Below are 27568 nucleotides of genomic sequence, written 5' to 3' on the forward strand. Positions count from 1 at the left end.
ACTATGCAGAACAGCACTCAATTTAAAACTTATGAATTGTTTATATCTGGAATTGTCCATAAATATTAATGTCAAGGGAAATATGAAGATTTGTGGGAAAAATTAAGCAGGATATAAATTACGTATGTGTGTGTGTATATATAATGATTCTTTTTTTTTTTTTAAATTTTATTTATTTATTTTTAGAGAGGGGAGGGAGGGAGATAGAGAGAGAGGGGAACATCAATGTGCGGTTGCTGGGGGTTATGGCCTGTAACTCAGGCATGTACCCTGGCTGGGAATCGAACCTGGGACACTTTGGTTCCCAGCCCGCGCTCAATCCACTGAGCTATGCCAGCCAGGGCTTATATAATGATTCTTGTCCACAATTTCTGGCTGATAGCTCTAGAAACCCTTACAGTTTCTTGGGAGTGAAAAGGGCATCTCTTGTTATGTTAAAGTGACAAGTTCTGGAAACGATATAAGGATGGGGGCATAAAAACCCAGGACAGCTCACTGGTCCTTTTCTGGAGAGCTTCCAGGCCAGTGAGCACATGGAGGTGCTGGGAGAGTGCTGTGCCTGGAGGGGGCCTGGAAGCTCCAAGTGCCTTCAAACAAGCCTTGTCCTATGCATCTCTTCTATTGGCTGTTCCTGAGTTATAACTTTTTGTAATAAACCAATGAACTAATGAGTAAATGTTTCTTTGAGTTCTGGGAGCCATTCTAGCAAACTAATTGCAACCAAGGAGGGTGTTGTGGGAATGCCTGACTGACAGCCAGTTCATCAGAAGTATAGTTAACAATCTGGACTTGCGCTTGGCAGTATGAGCTGGAGGGGGTCATTGGAGCCTCCAACCTCTACCGGTTGGTCAGAAGCACAGGTAAGAGAACAGGCTTGAGGCTGGTGTCTGAAGTGTACGCATGTGTGTGCAGTCTTGATAAAGTCTTGTAGGATGAACCATTAACCTGTGGACTTTGGCTATCTCTGGGCAGATAGTGTCAGAATTTAGTTAAATTGTTGGACATCCGGCTAGGGTCCAAGAGCTGTTGGTGGGGGGCATTCCTCCACCCCACGTTGGAACTGGGTCCAGTAACCCTTTTCAATCCCTTAGAAATACTCTCAATCCCTTAGAAATATCCTTCACCAGTCAAATTAGGTTTGGTAAAATAACTTTCAGTTTAGGAGATAAGAGATCTAAACATCCATACTGAGAGGACTAATAATGGAGAAATGGTCAAAGAGACAGAAACTGGTGTGGTGGAAAAAGCAACAAGTTTGCACTCAGCAATTCTGGGTGTTGTTCCCAGAATGTCACAAGCTAGACATCAATACTTGGCCCATTTATGCCTCAATTTTCTCATCTCATGTAAGGCTTCAATGTGCGCGTGTGTGTGCATTGCAGTGGGGGCTGTGGAGAGGGAAGACATTAGAAACAAGTAGTAAATAACACAAAAGAAGCCCTGACAAAGATAAGTCTCTGGAAAGGATTCTGCTAACCCAGTGCTCCTTTCTCGGGGAGCTCCTCCGCACACAATGCCGGGTTTTGTGTCAAGTGGCGGCCCAGACGCAGAACCTGGAAGCTTATCTTTGCCCAAGGCAGCCATCGCTCCAGGCCAGCTGGGAGTGAGCTACTAGTGTGAGCACGCTGCCCCTGCACGGGCCCTTGCACTGGGTGGCATCAGCAAGGAACTCTTGGGGAATTCTGAACAGAGACAGACATGCAGAGTATTAGAGGTAGTGCTGTCATCACAGGGAAGGGACATCTTCAGTGCTCTTGGGAGCTGACTGCTGATAACTCCCTCTGAGTTGTCCCTTCTTGGCAGGGCCTTACAACCCATACTAGAGAGGTGGGGGCTGTCAGAGGATACTCTGATGCAGAATACATTTTACGACTGTTCTTTCTTTCTTTCACTAAATTGCTTAGTTATGAATGATATGTTGGCTCAACAGTCTAAGTAGATGGTGTATTATTCCAAAATATTAATCCTGGTTAGTGATACATTAGTTTTATGATATTTTCATCATAATGTCTCTTTGGCATGAGTATCAATAACCCTTTAAAATAAGATAATCTTTGAACCAAAGTGTCGCAGGTTCGATTCCCAGTCAGGGTACATGCCTGGGTTGCAGGCCATGACCCCCAGCAACCGCACATTGATGTTTCTCTCTCTCTCTCTTTCCCTCCCTTCCCTCTCTAAAAATAAATAAATAAAATCTTAAAAAAATAAGATAATCTTTTAAAAGGGAGACTATTTATCATCCTAGTAATAAGCACTTTTTGCCTTTAAGTATTACAAATGTAAAAGGTATTTAGTAACTGTTCTTTGTTGGAGTGAAGAGGAGAAAGAACATACATGTACTGCTGGATCTTACTTGGCATTTCTGACTTCAGTTACATGAAAATCTTCTCGCCCTTTGTCTAATTAATAGTTCCTGAAATTTCTAGTCTTAAATTCCAAACTAATCAGTTTTTTTTTTATTTTTAAAGAAAAGTAACTGAAGATGAATATTTTATCGGCAGCAGGATTTCTCACCAAGATACAAAAGGGACAGGGTACCTGAGAATTTGGTTCTAAAGAGAACCCGTGATTTAATAAGTGTTATCATATCCTGCCTTCTGCTTTCTTTGGGTTTACTTTGCTCTTCTTTTTCTAGCTTCTTTGTAGTGGAAGTGTAGGTTATTGATTTGAGATTCTGTACACTTTTCTAATACAGATACTGATAGCCATAAATTTCTCTCTAATCTCTGCTTTAACTATGTCCCATTATTCTTTTTGTAAGCATCAATAATCTAATTTTCTAAGCAACAATTCAATAAACATAACTTACTAAGTAAATTTCTTAAGTCAAGTAGCAAATGATTATTACAAAAGTAGTACTTTTGAATATAATTTATAAAATTTAGGTTCATCACAATTTCTTAAGAGAATATGCTCTAAAACCAGGTGAAATTCATATAACATACAATGAACCATTTTAAAGTAAGCAATTTAGAGGCATTTAGTGCATTCACAATATTGTGCAACCATCACCTCTATCTAAATCCAAAACATCTAATCACTCTAAATTTAATAAAACCCTGTACCATGAAGCAGTTACTCCCTATGACTTCCCTCTCTGCAGACCCAGGAATCACCAAATTACTTCTTTCTGTTTCTATGGATTTACTTACTCTGGATATTTCATATATATGGGATCATACTATATATGACTTAATTGCTTTAGAGGGCAAGAGGAAGAAGAGAGAGAAACATTTATTTTTCCACTTATTTATGCATTTATTGGTTGATTCTTGTGTGTGCCCTGACTGGGGACTGAACCTGCAGCCTTAGTGTATTGGGATGATGCTCTAACCAACTGAGTTACTCAACCAGGTATATGACTTTTATCTGGCTTCTTTCACTTAGCATAATGTTTCTGAGGCTCAAATTCATGTTGTAGTAGTATACATCAGTACTTAATTTCTTTTTGTGGCTGAATAATATTCTATGGTATGTATATCTCAGGATTTGTTTACCCATTCATCCCTCGATGAACATTTGGGTTCTTTTCCACTGTTTTGCTGTCATGAATAATGCTACTACGAACATTTGTGTTCAAGGATTTGCTTGAGCATCTGTTTTTAATTGTTTTCTTTTGGGTATATTCCTAAAAGTGGATTGCTGGGTCAGATGATAATTCTATATTTAACTTTTTGAGGAATCACCAAACTGTTTTCCACAGTGGCTATATACCGTATTTACATTCCTACCAGCAATGTAAGAGGATTCAGATTTTTTCATATCCTCACTAACACTTGTTTATTTCTGTGCTTTTTATTTTTTAAATACCCATCCTCATGGGTGTGAAGTGCCATTTCACTGTGATTTTAATTTGCATTTCTCCAATGGCTAATGATGTGGAGCATTCTTTCATGTGCTTGTTTCATTTTTGTATCCTTGCAGAAATGGCTATTTAAATACTATGCCTATTTTAAAGATGAACTTTTTTTTAAGTTGTAAAAGTTCTTTATGTATTCTGGATATTAAGCCCTTATTAAATATATGATTTACAAATATTTTCTCCCACTTTGTAGTTTGCCTTTTTTACTTTCTTGATGTCCTTTGATGCACAAAAAACTGAAATTTTGGTAAAGTCTAATTTCTCTCTTTTTTTTGTGGCTCATGCTTTTGATAGATTCACCTCTATGTTTTCTTCTAAGAGTTTTTGCTCTTATATTTAGGTAATTGGTGCATTTTCAATTAATTTTTGTATAGGATATAATGGAAAGGTCCAGCTTTATTCTTTTGCATGTGAATCTCTAGTTGTCCAGCACCATTTTCTGGATGATTCTTTCCCCATTCAATGGTCTTTGCACTCTTACTGATAATTGATCACAAATGTCTAGGGTTTGTTTCTGGCCTCTCAAATCTACTCCATTGGTCCATATGTCTATCTTTATGCCAGTACCACAGTTTTTATTACTTTAGCCTTATAGTCAGTTTAGAAATTGGAAAGAATGAAATCTTCCAACTCTGTCCCACCCCTGGCCACTGCCCAAATTGTTTTGGCTATTTGGGGCCTCTGGCAAATCCATAAGAACTTGAGGACTAGCTTTTCTATTTCTACAAAAAGATCATTGGAATTGTGATTGGGATTGTACTGAATCTGCAGATTGCATTGGGCAGTCATGCCATTATTTTTGTTTGTTGTATTTTCATTTCCATCCAGTCAGAATGTTTTCTAATTTTCCTTGTATTTCTTCCTTAACCTGTGGACTACTTAAGTAGTAGCAAATTTCCAAATATTTATGGATTTCCCAAATTTCCTTTTGGTGATATCTAATTTAATTCCATCAAGTTAGGTTGCAATTCTTTTAAATTTATTGAGACTTGTGTTATGACCTAGCACAGGGATTGGCAAACTACACACAGCTCGCTTGTTTCTGTAAATAAAATTCACTGGAACACAGCCATGCCCACTTGTTGTTAATGTGCTTTCTATGGCTGCTTTTGAGTTAAAATTGCAGAGTTGAATAGCTGTGACAGAGACAGTTATAGGCAACAGATCAAAAATATTTACTATAGAGCCCTTTAAGAAACTTTTTATAACGCCCTGGCCCAGCATACATAGTTTATCTTGGGAAATGTTCCAGGTGTGCTGAAGAAGGTGTATTCTGCTGTCATTAGGTAGAGTGTTCCATAAATGCCAGTTAGGTCAAGTTGCTTGATAGTGTTGTTTAACTTGTATGTATCCTTGGTGATTTCTGGTATAGTTGTTCTACACATTACTGAGAGATATAGACGTTTTCAACTATTATTGTTGAATTATCAATTTACTCTTTTAATTCTGTCAGGTTTTGCTTCATATATTTTGGGGTTCAGCTATTAGGTTGGTATATATCTACAGTTGTAACATTTTCCTGATGAATTGACTATTTTATTATAAATGTCTTTCTTTGTCTCTAGTAATACATATTTTTTGTTTTAAAGTCTATTTTGTCTGATATTGGCATAGCCACTCTAGCTCTCTTATGCATATTCTTTGCAAGATATATCTTTTTCTATTGTGTCTTTGAATCTGAAGTATATGCAGTATACAGCTGTCTAAAGTATAGACAGTATATAGTTGGACCTTGCTTTTTGTTAAAATCCAGTCAGTTAATGGCTGCCTTTTAACTGGAGTAATCTATTCAACATTATTATTGCTATGGTTGGATTACATGTCATTTTGCTATTTCTTTTCTATATTTCTCTTGTTCCTTTCTGACTTTTTTTTACATTAACTGGGTACTTTTTAGTGTATGATTTTAATTCCTTTTTTGATTGTAAACATTTTTTCTTAACTTATATTTTACTGAGGTAATTGCAGATTCATAGGCAGTTGTAAGAAACAATAGAGAGGGTCGATGGTGTCTGTTGAACCGCTTGTGAAAGTCATGCTGCCTTGGGTAGGGGGTTAGAGTTCTCAAGAGAAACGTCTCTGTCCTGAGAGAAGGTGAGTTTAGCTCTGAGAAATGAACTTGTAGTCGACAAAACAGGAGGAAAAAAAGAGAGCTCTCTGAAAAACAGAATAATAAATTAAGGATGCTTTTGAACTATTTGACAAAGATAATACATTGTCATGACTCAAAGGTGACAGTGAGAGCACCAGGGTTCGATGTAAAGAAAGCTGATGTACTGAAGGTATTTTTTTAAATTTTATTTCTCAATTCCTGTTGATATTCAGTATTATTTTGTACTAGTTTCAGGTGTACAGCATAGTGATTAGACAATCATATACTTTACAAAGTGCTCCTCCTGATATTTCTAGTACTCACCGGACACCAGATGTAGTTATCACAATTTTACTGTTATATTCTCTATGCGGTTCTTTACATCCCTGCGACTACTTTTGTGAAGATTCTTAAAGATTTTGACAGAGCAGCCACCGGGAAAATTATCTTTGAAGATTTTAATGAAGTTGTGACAGACTGGGTATTGGAAAGAGATTCATATGAAGAAATACTGAAGGCATTTAAATATTTGGTGATGCTGCTTCAGGTAAAATAAGCTTGAGGAATTTGTGATGTGTTGCTAGAGAATTGGGTGAAAACACTGACGACAGAAGAATGATAAAGATGGTGATAGTGAAATAAATCAAGAGGAGTTCATTGCTATTACGACTGGTGACATTTAAAGCATTACAAGGGTAAACACTAAGAATGTTACAGTTATCATCTTATATTCTATTTTTGTGCTTGGAGGAATGTAAAAAACTCCCCAACCTTAGCTCTTTTTTCCAGAAGGACCAAAAACAAGCACCTTATGTATTCACATTTTCAAACTGTTAAGTTTCTTTGTATGAACAGAATTGTTATCACTCTAATAATTCATAGCTTTGTATTTATAATGTAGCTTTTATGCATATAAAGTTTAAAAAATTGAATCACGTGGTACACATTTTTATTCAGTATTCATTAGTAGTCACTTTTGGTACACACATTTATTAGTATTTAAAAAAAGAAATAATAGAGATTGCTTATATACTTTGCCAAGTTTCCCACAATGGTAACATTTTACCATATAAAATCACAATTATAGATTAGTTATATTTATCACTATAACATATCACAGAGGACAGACACTGACATAATGAACCTTACTCAGATTTATCCAGTTTCATTTGCACTCGTTTGTGTATGAGTGCGTATGCATGTGACTACCACCACAGACAAGATACTGAACAGTTACAATATCACAAAGATCCCTAGTGATACCCTTTTGTAACCACACATACTTCCGCCCTTTACCTTTGGTACCTAAGCTCTTCCAGCAATGACCAGTCTGCTCTCCATGCCTAAATGTTACTTCAAAAATGATATATCAGTGCAATCATAAAGTATGTAACTTTGGAGTTAGCTTTTTTCACTTGCATGATTCTCTAGAGATTCATCCAGGCTGTTCCGTGTATCAATAATTTGTCCCTTTATATTGCTGAGTAGTATCCCATGGTGGTTTATGTACCATACTTTATTCATCTGATGAAGGACATCTGGTTTGTTTCCAGTTTGGGGCTATTATAAAAAAGCTGCTATGAACATTCTGGTACAGGGTAGTATGAACAGGGTAGGTTTTCATTCCACTGGAATAAATGCCCAGCAGAGGTAATGTTGCTTTTTAAAGTATAGTATTGTAGTTCTTTTCTTAGTGGTTATCACAATATAGTCAGGAACTGCTTAATAACTGGGATAGAGCCTGAGAAGTGCATCATGAGTTTTGGACTTTGTCCTTGTGCAAACATTATAGAGTACATACATGTACATAAACCTAGATGGTATGTACAGCCAACTACACACCTAAGTTATATGATATAGATATAGCCTATTGCTCTGTAGGGGAGGAAAAATAATTTTCCCTCTACCCTTTTGGAATCTTGGTGGACACCCTCCTATGATAAAAGGTAGACTGACATGAGAAAAACAAACAAAAGTTTAATAACATGTATATCTTGTGTATACATGGGAGAGACCCAGGAAACTGAGTAACCTGCCACAATGTCTGAAGCCACCATCCTAAATACCATCCTCAGGTGAAGACAAAGGAGATGTTAGGGGTGAGGAGAGTCAGTTATGGAAGGTTACCAGGGAAAAGCAAATAAACAAGGATAAGGCTGTTAGGCAGATTTCAGTTGTTTTCTTCTGCCCTGATAAGCAAAAAAATACTAACTACTTGGAAATTCAAAACATAATCTTTGAAATGACTTGGGTCCAAGAGGTAGTCAAAGCAAGCCACAGACTATTTATAAATTAATGACATTGGGGGGAAAAAAAGCATTGCACTAAGAGAAAAACTCATAATCTTCAATACTTGTATTATCAATTTAAAAAGAATAAAAAGAATTATAAAAACAGTGAACAAAAAATTCACTGTAAAAGCTAGAAAAAGAACAAATCAAACAAAATAAACTAGAAGTAGGAATTAACAAAGCCAAACAAAAACAGATAAATTAAAACAAACAAAAAATCCAGAGGGGAACTGAAATCAACTAATCAAGAAAATACTAAGAAATGAGAAAGAGATAAAAACTATTGATATGCTATGATTAAAATAAAAACTATAAGATAATTTATTTAAACCTAGATTAAATGTATGATTTTTAGAGGAATATAAATAACCAAAACTGACTCAAGAAAAAACCCTGAAAATACAAAACAGTCTTCACATACAGGCCCCAGACCTTGATGCAATAGATGTGGAAGTCAATCTAAATTTCTACAGTTAACTCCTCTGCTATCCAGAGAATTGTATTTGGTGGGGGAGGGAAGGAGGGAGGAAAGCATCTCAACTCATTTAAAGTGGTAAGTGTAAACCTGAAACCAAAAGCTAAACTATACAGCTATAGTTCATAAACTCTGAGACCTATGGGCTGAATTTGGCTTTGTGAATGTTTTGTTTCAGGCGTTTTCAAAATTGAGGTAACAATTTAAACTTGGGAGATTTAACATAAAATTTGCAATTTTCAGCTTTACATGGGAGGAGCTCAGATGATCTGTAACTCTTGTGGCTTCATTCTTGCATGGATGGCAACAACTGCTTTGAGTGGCTTTGGGGCCTCCAAGCTGCCATGGTTTTGCACAATTGGGAGGAGAGGAGGGGCACACCTGGGATGAGGTCAGCATGCTTTCATATGTCACAATTTCCACCATTCCCTATCACTCTGTAACTCTGAGACAAATGTTGGTGGTCACTTATTGTTGCTTTTCTCAAAGAAGATAAATAGTTCTACCTCTACAAAAAAAATAAATAAATAAAAATAAGGCCCTGGCTGGGTATCTCAGTTGGTTAGAACATCATCCTGATATGCCAAGGTTGCAGGCTTGATTCCTGGGCAGAGCCAATACAAGGAGCAACCAATGAATGCATAAATAAGTGAAACAACAAATCGATGTTTCTCTCTCTCTCTCTCCCTCCCTCCCTTCCTCTGTCTCTCTCTCTAAAATCAATAAATAAAAATTTAAAATCAAAATCAAAATTAAAAAAATGGACTGTGTGATTTTCTTTTCTACCCTGTGTACTAGAATAAGTCAACGTCTTGCCTGGCCATTGCCCTGCTGGCACTGAGTCTGTGACTCTGCTTTGTAGTTTCTGTCTTTGATTTCCCCACACCAGATTATAGAAATACGCACTTGTATTCTCTTACTATTTACATGGTTAGGTATGTTAATTTAAATATTTAGATTTAACTGACTCTATGGCATGGAAACAAGACCTAAAATTGTTTTCTAAATGATTAGTCACTTGTTCTAATAGCATTTATAAAGTTCTTCCTCTACTGCCTTAAAATTCTACTTTTTCAGATCACTTTTTACACATGGGTCTGCTTCTGGATTTTGCAGTCTGTTCCCTTTTTCCTGTCTATGATGCCTTGCATCAGCAGTCAATGTTTTGTTTTAATGTAACTTTAGAATAAAAATATTTCATATACAATAGTGTAATATGTTCATCATTATTCTTCCTTTTAAATATTTTATTTATTTTAAAGATATGAACTATTTTACTTTTTGAAAAAGATTTTATTTATTTTTTAGAGAAGGAAAGGGAGGACAAAAGAGAAGGCAAGGGAGAGAAACACCAATGTGTGGTTGCCTCTTGCATGCTCCCTACTGGGGACCTGGCCCGCAACCCAGGTACATGCCTTGCTTGGGAATTGAACTGGTGACCCTTTGATTCACAGGCTGGCACTCAACCACTGAGCCACACCAGACAGAGCTTAATATTTTATCTTTTAAAAAAATATTTTTAAAATTTATTTTTAGAGAGAGGGGGAGGGGGAGAAAGAGAGGAAGAGAAACAGTGATGTGCGAGAGAAACATCTATCAGTTGGTTGCCTCTCACATGCCCCCCAGGCAGGGACCAGGTCTGCCAACCCAGGCAGGTACCCTGACTGGGATCAAACTGGCGACTTTTTGGTTTGCAGGCCAGCACTTAATCCACTGAGCCACACCAGCCAGTGCCCTTTTTAATAGTTTCAAGGTTATTTCTTTTTTGAGATAAGCAATGTTTAAAAAATCCTGTTGAGAAGTTAGCCAATAGTGTATTATATTTATAGCTTACTTTAGGGAGAATGGGTCTTTACATCAGGCATATAACTTTTCATTTCTTCAAGTTTTATTTTATGCCTCTCAGTAGCTTTTATAGCTTATTCATAGAGGTTTTACACTTTTCTTTAGTTTATTCCCAGCTATTATATTTTGTTCCTATTATAAATAGGATCTTTTTTCCCATTATATTTTCTAAGCTGTTTATTCCCAGAAAAGAGAAAACCTACTGCTTTTTATACACAGATGGTCCCCAATTTGTGACAGTTCCACTTTATGATGGTGTAAAAGCGATATACATTCAGTAGGAAGTGTACTTGGGGTTCTGATCTTTTCCCAGGCTAGTGATATTTGTGATGCTGGGTGGCGGCAGCGAACTGCAGCTCCCAGTCAGCCAGCATCACCAGGATAAACAACTGATATTCTACAGTGTGCTGTGTTGCCAGCGTTTTGGGGATGTGTTTTTTGTTTCTGCATCCCATCATGTCTGCAAAATGCCCATCTGTGTCTCCTGCTTCTGGTAAGAGGAAGGCAACTACTCCTGAGATGAAACTCAAGATAATCGCCCAACTGTCGGCTACTGTAAGTGTTCTGAGGAGGTTTGAGGTAGGGTATGGTAGGGTAGCTGTGATGTTTGGTAAGTTCAGTGTATTAACTGCATTTTCAACTTACAATATTTTCAACTTATGATATTTTCAACTTACAGTGGATGTATTGGGATGTAACCGCACTGCAAGTCAAGGGCAGTCTGTATTTATTTTGGAGCCAAACTTGGAAAAACTTTTTAGGGCAGAAAGAACCAATTGCCTGCATACAAATAAATCTTAATAAAGTATTCACGGAACACTGAGCTCTAAGCAGTGAGCACTCCAAGAAAAACTAGCTGCAAAACATACACCAAGGAGACTGAAGTTACTTTCTACATGGGTGTTTTACTTACATTATCACCTAAAATAATTATTAAAAATACTACCACCAAATATGACTTTTGTTTTGGACTAGCTGATCTCTAGCTCTTTTTTCTGACAATACAAGAGTAAACTGGCAGGTTGTCTCTCCAGACCCCGGCCAAATGGGACTGTGCCCAAAGACTGTGCTTTAGGAGACACAATCTTTCTGCTTTCTAACATAATCACAACAGTCTCAGGACCAAACTAAAAATACAAGCAAACCAGGATGCATCCTTGTTTTGTTCAGCTAGAGTATAGGAACTAACTGTAGGAGAGCTCATTCTCTCAGAACTCTGACTGAAGTTCAGCTGATAAGCCAGTGAGTGGCCTAACTGGACTGGCCAGTACCCGGCCCCACTAACCTTAGGTTAGTGCTACCCTGTAGTTACCTGAACCTGAGAGAACTAGATGGCAGGTTCCAAGTCAGTATTAACAATCAGCGTTAGATGTGAAGCCTCTGCAGCTCAGCCCAGAGCTGACTGCCCTGCCTCATGTCACTGGTAACACTGCCAACACATCTCTTACTAGTTGGATTTGATAGATGTCGCTACTGAAGAATACAGAAATTTGCTTGAATATAGATAACCTGTCCCTAAAAGGTTATCTAAGAAGTTGATAATGTGAGCCGCTTTTGCTGAGAGAACAACCCTGGGGAGGACAGGGTCATATCTATGTCCGTACCTATATCCTCTTATATCTTTTGAATTTTTGAATTTAAAAGAAACTTGAAGTGATGTATTTGACCAATATTTGCCTACATCTGTACAAAAAGCTGGTAGAGACAATGGTATTAAGTGATTTAAAAGGAGATGATGTTAGTACCTATCTGTCTGTATAGAAGCACCGGTTACATATAGAGAATTAAGCATACGTTTCCTGCCATACCCAGAGTCTGCTAGTGAACGTCAAACACTTAGACATTATAGGTCCACCAGAAAGCCCTATACCAGGGAAATATACTGCAAGGTTAGCAGAGAAATGCTTCTTAAAACCACTTACATTTCTTTATTCTAACTCTAAATCCACCAAGGTTATACAATGATTTTAATTCTGTTTTCCCCACAACTTACCTACGGGAAAGAGTGCAAAAAATGTTACTCATATTTAATCAAGGTTCAAGTTCACTTGAAAGTTCTATTTCTCATGCCAAATCTATAAATTGGAAGTCCTGCAAGATTTGGTTTTGCAAGATTTTCCTAGGCCCTGGTTATCACTGAGTTAAGTAAGCTAAGGTTGTGTTTCTATTCTCGTAAGAGGCTCCGACTGCAGAATGCAGCCCCTCAGGTATAAATCCCGCACTGAGAAGTTGTGTGCCCCAATACTTCAGTTACCACTCCTGGACAATTTCATTACCTCTCTTCCTTCCAAGTGCTCCAGTTTCTACCACTTGTATTTCAGAAGTTTCCTCTGCGTTCCAAGTCTTTTATAATCTTCCCTGGTACTTGGCTATTTGAAATCATTCTAAGATATCAGAGTTCAAAATCTTTTATCTTCAGAAGGCAGAGAGGCAGGCAAGATAAATTGACTGGTATTTGGTAAATATTTCTCTAAATGCATCTTTTCTCTATAATCTCAGTTGTGAAGTCTGAGGTCATTCTTGTCTTTTATTCTCCAGAGGATAGTTTTTCCTTCTTTCCAGTATTATAAAACTGATGAGTAGGTATGTCTTTAAGTGCCAAATCTGGGGGTGAAAAAAAAAGTAATCCACAAATTCTCAATCTGTAAGCAAAGCTCTATTTTTCTCTACAATAACATCTTCAATTTTTCATTTACTGAGGCATCTTTCCACTTGCAACTCTCACCCCTCTCCCACTTTATTTAAAGGAGATTAACTAGAGCTATAGAATTTGGTGTAACTTATTTGTCTATTCCATCTGTATTTTAATGTGGATATCTTCATCTAGCCTCAATTTTACTGACCACCCCATTATTTTGATGCCATTTTCCCTTTACAAGATGGAAATTTATAGTTTTTATCACAGTGTTTCAAGGTTTTGGGTTTTTTTTACTGTACCTAGTTCTTTTAATAGTATTTGCACCTTTTATCCTTTTCAGCCCCATTATTGACAATTCCATCTTCTGCAGCTTGGCTTTTCTTTTTTTGCTTCCTCTATTCCCATTGTTTTCTCTGGATTTGTGCACAGCTTTTCTCTTTGTTGGTGTCACCAAAATTTTAAAATCAAGTCTGAAGTGCTCTCTTTGCTAACATAATTAAAGTTCATACTCTAAAACACTTTTTAAATTTCAGATGTTTGTTATTTTGGTTGGTCTGTTTTTACTCTGCCATATTCCCAGTAATTATTCTATGTTGGCCCCATAAAGACTTTTTCTCCATTTTTAGGAAATGATATAAAGTCTCTATTTTCAATTTAAATCACTCCATCAGATCTTTATGAGAAGTTGAAGGTGGTGAGGGATTCGAATTTGATAACTTATATTCCCCGCTGCCCCCCATCCCAGACTGTCATACATGTACTGTTAATCATAAATAGTCTGCTATTAGTATTTAACTATTGGTTTCTATTTAATTTACAGTCATCATTAATTAATGAAGGGTCTTGTAAGAGTATGCAGGAAAAAGAGCACAGAATAAATGCTGAGATAGAAGGAGAATGAAATGAAACACAAGTTGTACAGAAAGAAACTAAGGGTGTGGGACCAGCCTGTTCTGCGTCTGTGCCCCTCCTATCAGTCTGGATGGATGTGGTTTCTTTAATTCTATCATTGTCAGACTTCCATTCAACTTGGTTTTTGATGGTTCTGAGTGATGGTTGTTCTATATTTTAGTTGTAATTTTGATGTCATTGTGCAAAGAGGTGAGCCATGTCTGCCTACACTGTCATCTGACTGGGAGTCGCTGTTTTCTTTTTGTGTGATCATTAGATTAGCTTTTCAAGAACCCAGGACCTACTTCATATCCCTCCTGAAAGAGTATTTTAACTTTTAGTGTGCAAAATTTATAACATATTTCATAGACAGTATTGACTAAGGCTCTTTGGAGCTCCATCTTCAAATTATATTCTAAGTAGTTTAAAGTAAACCAAACAGAAAATCAGTAATCTTCCACAAACATCTTTAAAGCAGTAAGCAACATTTTATTTCTAATAGAGCAGTGGTTCTTAACCTGAAAATCTTTCTATAGTTAAAAAATCTACATATTTTTCAAAAGGTTTCATCATAGCTCTAAAGACCCATTAGAAACCCTTGTAATGCAGTGTTGTAATGGGTAAGCAACTCTAAACAAAGTACAAATTCATCAACACTAAAGGCCTTCCCATTGACTTGGGCTATTCTACCATATTCTCCACTATTTCTCTAAGTACCATACTTTAGTCAAATGAAGTTGGCTCCCTATCTTTGCTACGACCACTGCCTGCATACTGCAGGCTACCCCAACCATCTGATAAAAGTCTATCTATCCTTCCTGATCTCTCATGAGCAATACAGCCTCCATGAAACATTCCTTGATTCTCCTAACCTTCCTCTGAACTTCAGTCTTCAGTCCTTCTATTCTTCCAGTACTGTTCCCCATTTTGTATTGTGGCCTACTAAATACTCGTCTAATCTGGGATCCTGTGTGATACAGCAGTCAAAATGAAAATTAACACCAAGGAAGTTGTTACTATCTGTAGTGGATTGAAGAGTGACCCCCCCCCCCGCCCCGCCCCGCTCCCACCAAAAGATATGTTCACGTCTTAATCCCAGGAACCTGTGAATGTGACTTTATTTGGAAAAAGGGTCTTTGTAAATGTAATTAAATTAAAGACCTGGAGAGGAAATCATTTTGGGTTATCCATGTGCACTCTAAATCCAATGGCAGTGTCTTTATTAGAGCGATAAAGAGGAGAAGGCTGTGTGAAGACAGAAGCAGAGATGGAGTTATGTAGCCACAAGCCAAGGAACATGTAGAACCACCAAAAGCTGGAAGAATGAAGGAGGGATTCTTTCCTAGTCTTTGGAGGAAGTGTAGTAAGTAGCCCTGCTCACACTTTGATTTCAGACTTCTGGCCTCCAGAACTATGGGAGAATAAATTTCTATTGTCTTAGGCCACCAATTTTTGTGGTAATTTGTTTTGGCAACCTTAGGAAACTACAGAGCTCCTTCGTCCCATTCTAACAAGTCATTTTTATTTACTTCATCTTGCTGCAATTCTGCAATGATTAATTACTTCAAGAACATCAAATATAGATGCTCCCCAAATGTCCCATTATTCTCCAGCTATTTTCTGCAAAGGTTTCTGAATTTCCTTTATCAACTGTCTTCCAAAAGTGCCAGTGCAGGATTGTATCTAAATAGTAAAGAGATGTATTTTTGTGAAAGTTCACATCATCAACTGTGCTATGTGGTTGGTTAAAGGGCGAAGGCTTAGGTTCTAAACCTAGCCCCTGACCTTGAGAACTTGAACGGGTTACTTCTTTTATTTTTCTTTCTATCTATCTATCTATCTATCTACCTACCTACCTACCTACCTACCTATCTATCTATCTTTCTATCTATCTATCTGAGAGAGGGGAAGGGAGGAAGAAAGAGACGGAGAGAAACACTGATCAGTTGCCTCTACCCTCACTCCTTGCATGGGCCCTGCCCTGGGACCGAATCTGCAACCCAGCCATGTGCTCTGACCGGGAATCGAACAAGCGACCCTTAGCTTTGTAGGACAACACCCAACCTACTGAGCCACAACGGGCAGGGCTAAACAGGTTACTTCTTTGATCTTCTGCTTTATCATCCATAAACAACCCTTTGAGGGTAGCTGCTGTAAGGAGTAAATAAGCAATGCATGTAAAGCTACTGGCCTAACAGGTTTTTGATATAGCTTAGCTAAGGTGAAAGATGATCTTCTAGGTATACTATTGCCCCTAGCGATTGATATTGTGGTCCAAGATCTAAAAACAAAATTCTTTCTTAGTACCACAAAATTTCTTCAGGCTTGTTTTCAGGGACATTAAGTTTAAGCAAAAACATTTATTTAATTATAGCCAAGCATGAGATACCCAACACACTTTTGAAAAAGTTTTGCAATTTCTTTTGTTCTAAAGGAAAAGAATGATAGCCTACATCTTTGACTTCCCTTCTCACCCATTTCCCATAAATTATTACACCACCTCATACTTTAGTGTTTCATTATCTGCCAAACTTTTTCTTTCAGTTTGCAATGAAAAGTCTATTTGGACATGATACCTAGCTTCTATTTCAAATTTACAGCACTGAGCATAGCTTTTCATACTCAGAGTTGGGTAAGAACAATAAGGAGATACAGGTTAGTTCATAATTTTTTGGTTTGCTTAGATAAACTTAATAAACCTAAGTAATGCAGCACCAATCTCCGAATTTGAAAAAAAAAACCCTTAAAGTTAACATAAAGCATACTGATAGACTGTTGTGAAGTTATTAATTTGAGAGTTCAATAAACACTGTCATCAAATGAACTGAATGCTCATATCTGTGGTGCCATACTTGCACTTCCCTTGTTCTCAGTTGAAGTACTATGACGCTAAGTTCAGTAAAGGAAGAACTATATCTGATACAAGCATCTGTTTAGTTAGGAAAACATAAATAACAGACAAAAAGAGACACAGATTTTTTTTTTATCTTCACCCAAGGATATACTTATTGATTTGAGAGAAAAAGGAGGGGAGACAGAGAGAAACAACAATCAGCTGCCTTCTGTACATGCCCCAACCAGAGAATAACCCACAAGCTAGGTGTGTGCCCTGACCAGGAAATGAGCCCACAACCTTTTGGTGTATGGGACAATGCTCCAACCAGCCGAACCACCTGGCCAGGATATGAGACACAGATTTTAAGACAATACACATAATTAACCTCCTACAGAAGAAGCCGGTTTATACAGGAGAAAGCACTATGACAGATGAAAATAATTATAAATGACCAAAACTTTGGAAGAAGACAAGGAAAAGAATAGGCAAACCTCACTTTAAGAAAAGTCAAAACCTTTAGTCAAGATGGTGGCATAGGCAGACATGGGTTGCCTCTTTGCACAATGATATCAAAATTACGACTAAAATATACAACAACCATCACTCAGAACCATCAGAAATCAAGTTGAATGGAAGTCTGACAACTACAGAATTAAAGAATCCACATCCATTCAGTCTAGTAGGAGGGGTGCAAACAAGGAATGAGCTGGCCCCACACCCACAAGTTGTGGATAAAAATTTGGGAGGCATATCGTGAGAGCGAGGTGTCTCAGACCCATATCAGGCCCCCAAGCTCAGGGTTCCAGTGCCAGGAGGATAAGTCCCCACAACTTCTGACTATAAAAACCAGCGGGGATTGAGTTGGTGAAAGAAACTTCTGGAGCCCCAAGCAATTCCTTTTAAAGAACCCCACATGGACTTACCTATTCAGACTCACTCCCTCTGAGCTCCAGCACCAGGGTAGCAGCTTGAAAGGCACCAGTTGTATAGTGGAAGAAATGGAAGTGTCTGGCATCAAGATGAGCAGAGGACATTGTCCCTTTTCTAAACCCTCAGATCCATACAGCCACTGAGTTAGTAAGCTGGTGACACCTCTGAGTCTGTATCAACCTGGCTAACACTGACTCACCTTGGAGATCCCCAGAGACTGCCCTGCCCAAGCTGCTTTTCCATAGGAACGGCTGGGCTTGTCTCATACTGCACAACTTCCTAAATCCTCTCAAACAAGTAACAACAGGCCTCAGTGAGCCCCAGGTCCAGCAGCGGTAGCAGCCAGCCTTGATTCACAGCTTGGCTTCACTGGGAATCTCCAAGCCCAGCAAAAGTATCAGCCATCTTGGATTGCTTTATAGCTCAGGCAGGGTGATCCAGGAGAAAACACAGGAGGGGCTGACCTTGGCCTGCACAACCTGGGAAACCTCAGGTCCAGCACACCCAGTGGATAGCTACAGACCATGTCAGAACACTACCACCCTCCCCCTGCACAGCTGATCCTCCACAGAGGATGGAGGTTGGTGGTTAAAGTGGTCACTCCTAATTGTTGCAGCTGACTGGCCTGGATAAATCCCTCCCATTCATCTGCTAACAGCAACCAAGGCTCAACTACAAGACGAGGATGTACTCATTCCTCATGAAGTGTGCACTTTGAGTACCCAGCTTGGGTGATAGGGGAGGCTGTGCCACTGGATCTTACAGGACACCTACTACACTAAGCAACACAACCAAGACATAGAGTCAAAGCAGCGTTACTTAATATGTAGAAACAAACACAGGGAGGCTGCCAAACAAGGAGAGAAAAAAACATGGCCCAAATGAAAGCACAGATCAAAACTCCAGAAAAAGAGCTAAAAAATGGAGATAAGCAATCTAGAAGATGCAAAGTTCAAAACACTGGTTATAAGGATGCTCGGGGTACTAGTGAAGCCCTCAGCAGCATAAAAAAGCATCAGAAATGAACGATTCACAAATTGAAATAAAGAACAGTTTACAGGGAAACAACAGTAGAGGAGATGAAGCTGAGAATCAAATGAATGATTTGGAACATAAGGAAACAAAAAACAACCACACAGAACATTAAGAAGAATAAAGAATCCAAAAAATGAAGATACTATAAGCAGCCTTTGGGATAACTTCAAGAATTCCAACATTTGCATCATAGGGGTGCCACAAGGAGAAAAGAACAAGAAACTGGAAATCTATATGAAAAAATGAAAGAAAGCTTCCCTAATTTGGTGAAGGAAATAGATATGCAAGTCCAGAAGCACAGAAAGTCCCAAACAAGATGGATGCACAGAGGCCCACTCCAAGACACATCATAATAGAAAGGCCAAAGGTTAAAGATAAAGAATCTTAAAAGCAGCAAGAGAAAAGAAGTTAGTTACCTACAGAGGAGTTTCCATAAGACTGTCAGCTGATTTCTCAAAAGAAACTTTGCAGCCTAGAGAGGATTGGCAAGAAATATTCAAAGTCATGAAAAGTGGGGACCTCCAGATAAGACTGTTCTACTCAGCAAAGATATCATTTAGAAATGAAGGGCAGATAAAGAGCTTCCCAGACAAGAAAAAACTAAAGGAGTTCATCATCACTAAGACATTATTATATTAAATATTAAAGGGACTTATTTAAGAAAAAGAAGTTTTGTTATTCAAAACTATGAATAACAAAATGGCAAAAATATATATCTATCAACAATTGAATCTAAAAAAACAAACTAAGCAAACAAGAAGAACAGAGACAGAATCATGGACACAGAGAGCATTTGATGGTTGCCAGATGAGAGGGGTATATGGGAGAATGGGTGAAGAGGTGAGGAGATTAAGAAGTACAAATAGGTAGGTACAGAATAGCCATGGGGATGTAAAGTACAGTGTAGGAAATGGAGCAGCCAAAAAACTTACACACATAACCCCTGGACATGAACAACGGTGGGGGGATTGCCTGAGGCAGTGGGGGTTGCTGGGTGGAGGGCAAAGGGGGAAAAATCAGGACAACTATAGTAGTATAATTAATAAAATATAGAAAAGTCAATAAATGAAAGCAGGAACTTTAAAAGCAGATCAAATGGAAGTTATTTACAATATGAAAACATTTACTATATTGCTCTGGCTGGGTGACTCAGTTGGAGAGTCGTCTGTACACCAAAAAATTTTGGGTTCTATCCCCAGTCAGGGCACATACCCTAGGTTGCAAGTACCATCCTTGGTCAGGGAGCACACAGGAGGCAATGGATTGATGTCTCTCTCTCTCTCAAAAAGTCATATCCTTGGTTGAGTATTAAAATAAAAACAAAATAAAAAAAAATTCACTCTAGATACTTTAGCTATAAGCAACTCTAATACAATACATCCAACAACACTGAATCCATAAAAACTTAAGTTGTATTACACTTGTTACAGAGAAAGGTCACAACTCAACGTGAGGTTTACTTGTAATGCTATCCAAAAAATGGCTTCCTTTCCTTGCCACTCAGGCTTGCTCCAATTCCCTAGAGCATCATGGAAGCACAGAGCAACTCTCTGGTATCAGACAGTCCTTATGGCAGATGGGCGGCCCAGGATGGCTTTCCCAGGAATGGCCAACCAAAATAAGTCCACTGGCCAGCTACTCCTGGGCCAGCTGGCTCGGAACAAAGTGTCTGGTTCCTACCTCCAGAGCAGACAAGGCTCAGCCAGCTGGCTTTCAATGAAGTGCACTAGTTGGAGTGCTCACAATTCCTTTCAAACCATCTGGCATCTTTTGAACCCTAAATTTACCCAACACTACACTCTGATGTCAGAAATGCCCAGATAATTGGAGGAGTCCACGCTGCCTACCTAGACAAGAAAAGAAAGAGGCAGAGTAACTACTAAGTTAATTACTTTAAGGAAAAATTTCTAAAATGAAAAACTGCTCTAAATTTTAGTTTGTGTATGATCAGCCTTAAAATCTAAATAAACTACTGCTGTGATTATTAAGCAAACTTTCAAAATAAAAATCAAGACAAAATAATATGGGAATAGGCTAAAACAGAATTTAACATGCAGGAAATCTGTCAGAATCCCTTAAGGCTGGCAGGACATGCATCTCCCTACTCTGAACTTCTACGGAGCCTGTCTTTATTCCTCACGTGGCCCTCAGAATGGGCTTTGTATTGCTGTACATATTTATCTTCCCAGTTAGCTAGTAAGGGAAAACAACGGTGTCTTATAGCTACTAAAAAAAATCTGTTGCTAATGTACTGGATGAATTAAAAGTTCCATTTCCAGAAACAAGAAAACTTAATGTGGAATAACATGAAGAAGAAACCTCACTCCTGGGCAGGCCAAATAAAGAACAGGACTGGACTTGAAATAATATTTTATCGAGTCATCAAAATGATTAATCAAATGACCAAACTGCTGGGAAGTGCTATAGGGTGCTCCTGTGTCAACTGTAGATCATTTTCCCAATCTACCACATGGGATAATCTGGGAAATAGAGAGGCAAGGAATCAGAAAAAAAACACACAAAATAAAAACAGCTGAGTCACATTTATAGCCAACCTACTCTAGGAGCTATAAGTACTCTGGACAAAAATACTACAGTGACTAAGTCAGATCAAATACTAGAAATTGGAGACTATACAAATAACTATAATTATTTTTCATTACATTCACCCCATGCCAAATACTGAGTTTAACGTTTTACATGTTATCTCCTTTGACCCACATAAAAAACATGAGGTCAATATTACTCTTATTTCCACCTTGCAGATGAGGAAACAGAGAAGTTAGGAAATCTGCCAAGGTCACATGGCAAAAGTGAAAGAGCTACAATTTAACACCAAGCAGTCTGACTCAGAATCCAGGTGCATGACTGTCAATGTTAAATTATATTTATGAAAGAATAAAATGTAATGTAGGGAAAAATTCAAGTATTAATAGAGTCATAATTTTTCAAGTATAGCAAAAAGTGAATAATTTAAAAAATAAATAAAAATTGATTTTTGTTAGAAATTTTTAAAAAGCAAGAACTATTCACTCTACCAGGTTAAGGAAAATGTCAGTTGTGACCTTTTTTTGCCAATATAATTGAGTGGGTACTCAATTTCTATTAATTTATTGTATTGTAGGTACAGCAATTGTGCCAGTTGCTGTCCTAGGGGACACAGTGGTAAACAGGACAGATGAGGTCCTTGACTTCCTGAAGCTGACCTTCCAGTGGGGGTGAGAGTGAAAATACCAGTCAAAAAGAGATTTTCAGACAGTGTTATGTATTACACAGGAGGTAGGGAGGAAATACAGACTTCTCTTTTGAGACATATAAGCATGAAGGTAAAGAGAAGGGGATGGATGAGAGGTCTGGAAAAAGTAATTTTTTCTTCTGTTTTCAAAGATGGGCAATATAAGAACGTGTGTATGTTGACAGGGATGGTACCAAGGAGAACTGCTAATTCGAGAGAGGGTACAAATGCAAGAGTCAAATCCTAGAGTAGGTATGAGGGAGGAATATGGTGGGAGAGGAGTCGGCTTTTGATAGGAAAATAACAGAAAACATGAGTCCTAAGGAAAGTAAATTTTTAGATTTAGTGAGGGGAAGAAGAGGGGTACCTATGTGGTAACTCCTAAACTCTCAATGAAGCATAAAGCCTGCTTATCAGTACGGCAAGGCGTAGGCCACTCATAAGCAAAAAGAATGGGGAGAAATCACTAAATAGTTATAGGCAAAAAGATCTTATTAGGAATCTCACAGCTTTTTCCTGGGCAGTGCTGAGAGCTCACTTCAGATTTTTAATCATGACTCTTAAGTTCTCCAGTAATATTCAGTCACTCATGTGCACTCATGGAAAAGCTAGATGAGGGATAAGGCAGCTGTAAACAGGAAAAAATTCATGGGTAAAAAATATTAAACAAAATATGTATCTATAAGAAAAACAGAAAATCACTGACAATGTTCATTCAAGCTGTGGTCTACATAGTTTCATTTGTCTCCATCTTCTCATCACAGAAAAGCTTGCAAATACTATATTTGTCATATTTAATCACAACATTATTTAATCATGAAGCTTAAAGAGTGTTTCTTTATTGGTCATGAATAGTTCTGTCGCTTCTTACGGTGGATTTTGAAAAATGCACCTGGTAGCCTTTGGGTAGATTCCTAAGGTGATTGCATTTCACTGCTTGAAGACATTTTTTCTGAGGCCAACTGACATTTCCAGTGATGATCTCATTTAAAAGTAAAAAATAAAAAATGCCTGCCCCCTGAGATACATGCTTTTGATCTTTCAGCTGTGCTCCTAAGTCACAATTTTGCCTTATGACCCAACATTCTGGGGAGCATTCATGTCTTCACAGGTTCAAGGAGAGAAAACAAAGACCCCACCTCTTGAGAGAAGCATGTCAACACCATAAAAAATAGCATTTTGAGTGAGATAGGGTGTGTGGATCTGCGTGGACATACATACCAAATAGTCACTTAGAGAAAATATTATCTGCCCCATAAGCACACAAAAAAAGATGTTTCATGAAGCATCATGAAAGGTTAGGAACACCAGAAATAAACAAAAGGTTTATCCAAACCTTTTTCTAGGGTGGGAGGAAAAAGGATGTGGGAATTAAGATGGCAGTAGACTTCTAAAGAGCAATTCTGGAAGCTAATGGAACAATGCTTTCAAAAGAGGGACACTAATTTTCAATCTAGAATTCAATATCCAGTTAAACCACTACTCAAGTGTGAGGGTAAAATGACATTTCAAGACATACAACTTCTGAATTTAGGAAGGAGTTTCACAGTTTGTATGAGCCCTTTCTCAGGGAGCTACTAAAGAATGAGTGAGGGAGACACAGGATCCAGGGAAAAAAAGGATTTAACAAAGGAAGAAGGCAAAGGGAATTCACAAGATGATAACAGGGAAGTCCTAGATGACAGCTAGAAAAAAGAGATGAAACAAATTATTTGAAAACATTGAAAGATTATTAGTTCTGTCATAGAATTTGAGGATGAATTGGTGACTGGTACAAAGAAAACTAAGCAAATGAAAAACAAAGAAAAGAGGTGAATATTTAATTCAGGAGAAACAAGGGTTGTATAAGAAACAAAATGTAAGCCCTGGCTGGTGTAGCTCAGTGGATTGAGCGCGGGCTGCGAACCAAAGTGTCGCAAGTTTGATTCCCAGCCAGGGTACATGCATGAGTTGCAGGCCATAACCCCCAGCAACTGCACATTGATGTTTCTCTCTCTCTCCCTCCCTCCCTTCCCTCTCTAAAAATAAATTTAAAAATATTAAAAAAAAGAAACAAAATGTAATATTAAGACCTTACATAGCTCATCTGTGAATAACAGGTACATTGTCATAGTCACATAAATACTGAAAATGGATTAACTGGGAACTGTAAAGTTTATGTATGCGCAGAGAACAGAAGGATGGCTGTATGGGATAGCTAAGTCCTTGACTTCCAAAATAGAAGTCTGTAGGTAGTATCCAAATATCCAAAGGTGAAAAATCAGGAAATAAGAGTTTAAATATTAAAAATGAAATAAAGGTAAATAACAGAAGGAACTGCTAAAAGTTGAAAGTGACTGAACCGTATGAAACTGTTGATTTTTTTACTACTCCCCAACCTAAAAAATGGCAATTTCATATAGTTTAAGATAATACATTATAATAATGAAAACAATCATTGATAGAAAATGCTCAATCAAAAAAATATTCTACTTTTTATCATCAGCTATTGCTGGGGGGATAATATATCCCAGTTTTGGGTAACTGTTACCATACCTGCTGTCACCATCACTAACATAACAATATTAGTATTTCTAATTAATATATTTACTACTAAAACAACATTTAACGTAATTTATTTTGATGATCTAGAAATTACTTTTGAATTTTTTCTTTAATCGTCATGCTACAGGAAATGCCATGCTATAGGTTGGTAAAGATTTTGGTTAACAGAGTGCTGAACAAGGCCAGGATGTTTTCAGATTCCTTTGTTGATTCAAACAATAGCGAAGTCACTCTTGCAAAATTAATGTTCCACAGTGGTACTATGCAAGCCTATTTCAGCAATAATTCCGGTTATACTACTTTGTTTATCTAAGACTTCCCCTTATGGTTTATTTTAAGGAGATTCCTAAAAAACTAACCAGATGTGGGCAGTTTATACAATTATTGGGGTTGCTTCAACATTAGTGATACTAGTTAAGGAAGTTAATGACGCTCTTGTTTTTAAAGTCAACTTATTTTTAGTGAAATTCATTGATATTAAAATTTATTTATATTCTACATCATAAAACCCAAACTTCCCCAAATTGAAAAGTCAACTTTTACTAATTTTAACTTTTGCAAAAAAAATTTGACCATGCCAACATAAGGTAAGAATTTTTTTTTTTACCAAGAATGATGGATCCCAAGACAACTGATGGAAAATTCCCCTTCAAATTAAAAGCAAATGTTTTTAATAAAGGGAATATACATAAACAACACTGGAAGATTGCTTAGTTTAGATATTATTTTGCAATGAAAACTACTAGGAATTAAAATACACATGACTAAAAAGAATCTTAAAGAGAATCTTAACACTGAACCAATTCAATTACTCATATCATCCAATAAGCCCTCTTAATTTTTTTTACCATCAGTATTTTAAATAGAAAGATTGTAACTAAAATATTTTCGAGGTGCGTTTCTTATAACCAACTTCAGCTAATTTCCCATCACTCTGCGAAATTATAGGGGTAAAAAATAAAAAAATTATAAAACTAGTAATGCAATAAGCTATCTTCTAAAGCTTATACAATCTGATTTAGAAAGAGAAAAGGGTCCAGAAGAAATAGCAAGGAATAGTTGGTGCTATTACAACTGTTTCTTTTTAACTGGACTACACCAACTTGTCCTCTTGGTCTTAACTTTAGGAAGACAGCAAAGTCAGGCAGTCAGTCTCACCGAGCAAGTGAGTCTGTGGGAACCTGCAGAGTTTCCTTTTCTCTCTGGGGATGAGGATTACGATAAAAGGTGTTCTGTTTTCCAGTAGTCCTGTAAGTGGAGCCACTGAGCTGGGCTGCACAACCAGACAACAGAACACAGGAAAATTCAGATCAAAGCAAGGGCACATGCCAGGGTAATATGCAATAAAACCCTGTGCCAAAGCATTGGGTGGGGGGGGGGTGGGGAGGAGGTGGACAGAACCTGCTGGACCACCTTCTTATTAACACAGGGGCAGGAAGAAACAAAATCTGCCTGTACTGAGCAGCTGGGAAAAGTGTCCTGGATATATACCGGAGTATTTCCATAGACGTGTACACGAGTATAGGCATATATTGTAAGAGCTAAACCCAGAAAACAGTGTCCTATATGTACTGAAGTATTCCCATGTACATACACAGCAGTATTTTACTATTAACTAAACCCAAAAAACAAAGTGCAGATGTACAGATACATGGGAACACAGACATACATTTTCAATTAACGAAACCCACTGATTTTTACAGTAAGAAACAACCAAAAAATGTTTGTTTGAAATGGTGTTTGAAAGAACATCAGAGACAGAATTGGGTGAATGTCTGTTGATAATGTCTTTTTTTCCTCAGACCCTTTTTTAATGATCTGATTCATTTCATAGGAGACACACACACACACCCCACCAGGTCTCTGGAAACAAAGGAAGGTCCTCAATTCTCTGGCCTGTGGACGCACACGCGCCCCCCACCCACAGGCTGGAGGCCACCACCTGACTTTAATTAATGAGTAAGCCCAGGCGAGAGATCGCACCCTAGACCACAGCCACCATACAGTGACAAACGGGCATGAGACAAACGCCACAAAGAAAGGGAGGAACAGATGGGGATCAGGAAAACACTGCCACGCCGCGCCCCCCAAGGCGCCTTCCCAATGCCAACACCGAGGCAGCGGTCTTCGCTGTCCTCGCCTTCCCACACATCCCAGCCGCCTCCCACGCCCGGAGCCAGGCGCCCGGCACCCGCAAGAGGGGCGTGCAAGGCGTTGTGAACCTTCCCTCCTGCGACTTCGCGACTTCCCGGCGCCAGCCCCTGCACCCTCGGGCCCCCGGCGAGCCCTCCTCCGCGTCTCTCCAGGCCTGGGGCTGCGGTCCCACTCCTCCCCGCCCCCCGCAGGGGGAGCCCGGAGTGAGTGTGTGGGACGCTGGTGCTGGCCCGCGGTCTCCTCGGCATCCCTAACCCGGACCTACCAGGTCCCCTAAGCCCGAGCCTGGGGGCCACGGGCCTCTGCGTTCCGGCCCTCGCTCGTTGTTCACTCACTCGGTAGCGCTGGCGGCGGCGGCGGCAGCGGCGGCGGCAGCCTTGCGGGACCGTCAGCTCCAGGCAGCTGGCTGTGGGCTGCGAGCGTCTGCTGGGACGAAGTGCGTGTGCGGCTGAGGTGGCGGCTACAGACTGCGCTCCTAGGCTAGGGGCAAGGGGCGGGCCCGGCGGGGGAGGGGCAGGCGCCGCGCCTCTCATTCATGCAGTGGGGCGGGGTGAGGGACCCGGATGCCCTGGCATCCCCCGCCCATCTCGCTGTGGACGCTGTCCTTCAGGGTCTTCAGTGCGCAGGCGCTGTGCTCCCTGGGTTCTAGTCCCGCCCCTCCCGCCGGCGAAGTCTCTTGAGTGGTGCTGCGGCGAGTAGACCCCCTCGCTTAATCCTTAGTACTTTCACATGTCCTGTAA

General features: G+C 38.8%; 1 protein-coding gene and 1 pseudogene across 3 annotated transcripts in view; one reads left to right on the top strand and one right to left on the bottom strand.

Annotated features, from left to right (window-relative positions):
- The window catches only part of RNF24 (ring finger protein 24), a 45984-nt gene extending 18703 nt beyond the window's left edge, over positions 1–27281 (bottom strand). Inside the window, exon 1 of one of the 3 annotated variants that reach the window (XM_045832606.1) lies at positions 27164–27281. The gene's annotated coding sequence lies outside the window, so the exon portion shown is untranslated. Of the gene's footprint in view, positions 1–12841; positions 12880–27093 lie in introns of those variants that run through there. The other 2 variants (XM_045832604.1, XM_045832607.1) reach the window with 2 other exon arrangements.
- Positions 5868–6637, top strand: LOC123814679 (annotated as a pseudogene).
- Positions 27282–27568: the final 287 nt, after the last annotated feature.

This window comes from Phyllostomus hastatus, unplaced genomic scaffold (genome assembly GCF_019186645.2).
Source record: "Phyllostomus hastatus isolate PE091 unplaced genomic scaffold, TTU_PhHast_1.1 phas_contig_17, whole genome shotgun sequence".
NCBI classification, from domain to species: domain Eukaryota; kingdom Metazoa; phylum Chordata; class Mammalia; order Chiroptera; family Phyllostomidae; genus Phyllostomus; species Phyllostomus hastatus.